Source organism: Eptesicus fuscus, chromosome 23 (genome assembly GCF_027574615.1).
Source record: "Eptesicus fuscus isolate TK198812 chromosome 23, DD_ASM_mEF_20220401, whole genome shotgun sequence".
NCBI lineage: Eukaryota > Metazoa > Chordata > Mammalia > Chiroptera > Vespertilionidae > Eptesicus > Eptesicus fuscus.
In genome coordinates, this window is record NC_072495.1 from 9396146 (window position 1) to 9399366 (window position 3221).

General features: G+C 45.6%; 1 long non-coding RNA gene across 1 annotated transcript; it reads left to right on the forward strand.

Annotated features, from left to right (window-relative positions):
• Positions 1-642: 642 nt before the first annotated feature.
• LOC129148062 (uncharacterized) lies at positions 643-1372 on the forward strand. Its single transcript, XR_008555247.1, has 2 exons — positions 643-932; positions 1028-1372. It is a non-coding gene; the product is annotated as an uncharacterized LOC129148062 (long non-coding RNA).
• The last annotated feature ends 1849 nt before the right edge of the window (positions 1373-3221 follow it).

Genomic DNA, 3221 nt, shown 5'->3' on the forward strand with positions numbered 1-3221 from the left:
CGCGCTGATGACGCCGGGCCGCCCGGCGGGGCGGGGCCGGGGGAGACGCCACGGGGCTGGCGCAGCGGCTCGAGCGTTCGCGCCTCCGCTGCTCCCCGCGCCGCGGAGACTGAAGTCGCTAGAAACTTGGTGCGGGGAGGACTCGGGGATGTCGCCTCGTGGTAGCGAAGAGGAAACTGAAGTCCCGAGCGGGTCCCGCGGTAAGAGAACAGAATTGTGAATAATAATAGCTGTAATGGTTCTACGTACGGAGCGTTAATTTTCGTGAAGCGCTTTTCCTCCATTAGTGGCTTTTTTCTTTACAAAGTGGGCATTCGTCGCTGTGACGAAACCGGGCATGTTCTTAACCCCGTTTGCAGATCCGGTCACTGAGTCTCAGAGCCGGGCTCGCGCACCGCTGAGAAGGGGTGCAGGTTGAGCTCCTTACCTTATGCCAGCAACCTGTCCGAGGGCCTCGCAGGAGCTTTTTGACTGTACCCTCGTGATGGTTCATTCATGCACTGATTGACTGCACACCACGTGTGCAGGCCTAAGGGCGCTGGGGAAACAGTAGGAAAAGAAAGCGGAAAATAAACAGGGAAAAACACAGTTTGTAGACGCTGAGAAGAAAGTGAACAGGATACTGAGGTAAGATAACTGGATGTGGGGACTTTTTCCTATTAGATGGTCAGGGAAGGTCTCTCAGGAGGTAACAATGAAGCTGAGACCTCTGAAGACCTGGAAGGCACTGTCCATTGGAACTACAAGAAGGAGATTTCTGGGCACATGGAACAGCAAGTGCAAAAGTCTTAAGGTGGAAGTTAAGCTAATGTGTTCAAGGAGCAGCAAGAAGGTCATTCATTGTAGCTGGAGACAGTGCACAGCTGGAGAGAGGGATAAAAGATGAGATTGGAGAAGTGGATGGGCTGTATCATGTATCCTTAGGAGTTATGGTAAGGATTTTGGATTTTATTCTAATTGGAAGATTTTAAAGTAAAGAGTGATGTGCTTATGCTTATGTTTTAAAAGATCACTCTGCTGTATACAGAATGAAATATTGGCAAGCAGGAATGAAGACAAGGAGAGCTATTAAGAGGCTATTGGAGCCCTGGCTGGTTTGGCTCAGTGGATAGTGTGTCGGCCTGCAGACTGAAAGGTCCCGGGTTTCATTCCGGTTGCGGGCTCAGTCCCCGGGGGGCGATGTTCAGGAGTCAGCCGATCAATGATTCTCCCATCATTGATGTTTCTGTCTCTCTCTCTCTTCCTCTCTGAAATCAATAAAAACATATTTTTTGAAAAAGAGGCTATTGGATGAGGTAGAGTTTCACTTTATGCACTGAGAAAGGCTTAGAGAAATGCAGTCAGGTAAAGAAATGCTCTTTTTTTTTTTTTTTCCTCAAATAAAGCTTCTTCCAAATTGGCTGTCCAACTGTCTACTGTAGCCACTTTTAGCAACTTGAATTTTAATTAGAAAATTAAAAGTTCCAATGTTATGTTAAAAAAAAAAAGGCTATTGGAGCCCAAGTGGGTGTGGCTCAGTGGTTGTGTGTCAACCCAGGAAATAAGAAGTCACTGGTTAGATTCCCGCTCAGGGCATATGCCCAGGTTGGAAGCTCGATTCCCAGTATGGGGCATGCAGGAGGCTTCAGTTAATGATTCTCTCTTATCATTGATTAGAGGCCTGGTGCACAAAATTCATGCATGGGTAGGGTCCCTAGGCCTGGGGCCTTCTTTCATTCCACACCACCCCCTGGTGGTCAGCACACATCATAGCAAGCTGTCGAACTCCCGAGGGGACACTTTGCATATTATATTAGCCTTTTACATATATATATATAGATAGATGTGTCTCTCTCTCACTCTCCCTCAATGAATGAAGGTGACGGGATTAGCCAAAGAACATATATGCATAACCCACGGTCACAGACAACGGTTTGGTGATGACCAGAGGGAAGGGGGCCAGGGGCTGGGTGGAAGGGGCAAAGGGAGGGATGGGGACATCTGTAACAGTGTCAACAACAACAAAAAGAATAAAGTCTTTTTAAGGCACGAAGTTTTGGAGTAATTTGTCATATAACATAGATAGCATAATATAGATTTTTGGTTCCTGGAGTCGGGGTGCTGTCATAACTAACTAAAATGTGGGAGTGGTTTGGAACCAGGCTATGGACAGAGACTGGAAAGATCTTGAGGAGTGTTTAGAAAACCTAAATTATCTTGAACAAACTTAGAAATCTGGACTTTGAGGATGCTGCCAGTGAGGGCTCCAAAGGAAGTGAGGGACACATTATTGGAACTGGAGGGAAAAGGACCCTTATTACATAGTGGCAAAAGATTTAGCAACACCGTCATCTGAACGTGGAAAGAGAAAGTGTTTCTAATGAACTGAGGAATCTCAGGCAGTTTCTAAGCTGAAGGTACTGCCTGGGTTATTCTTGCTGCTTATGGTAAAATGTGAGGAGAGAAATGACTTATTAAACAATAAGGAGCCAGAACTTGATAGTTTTGATTTCTAAGTCCCTAGATGGCAACCAATACCGAAATTAAGAAGTGGCTTTCAAGCAAGTCAGACCCAGGACACCACAAGGAAAATGTGGTCTGTCTTAGTCTACTCAGGCTGCTGTAACAGAATAGCACCCCCCCAAAAAAAAAAAACCATGTCCTTCTTACATGCAAAACACATTCCCAACACTCCAAAAGTCTTAACTCTCCAGCATCAACTCACAAGTCCAGAGTATCTACATATTATCTAAGTCAAATGTGCGTGAAACTCTACGTATGATTCATCTTGAAGCAAAATTCCTCTCTAGCTGTGAACCTGTAAAACAGATTAGTTATGTGCTTCCAAAATGCAATTATGGGACAGGCATAGGGTAGACATTCTCAGTCTAAAGGGAGTAATTAGAAGGAAGGCAGGGGTTGTGGGTCCCAAGCAAGTCCAAAACCCAGCAAGGCGATTACTATTAGATCTGAAGGCCCAAGAATAAGTCCCAGGGCCCTGGCCAGGCAATACACCAAGGTTTATTGACGAGGTTCAATCCCTCGTCAGGGCACATACAGTAATCAACCAATGAATGCATACATAAGTGGAACAATAAATCAATGTCTCCTCTCTCAAAATTATTTTTAAAAAGATAATCTTTAAAAAGAAGAAGCTGCCTGGTGATGCCGATGATGCCAGTTGATTCTGGACGACTCTGATGAACGAGTGTAGACTCTCCAGGATGCCCATCACCAAGCAG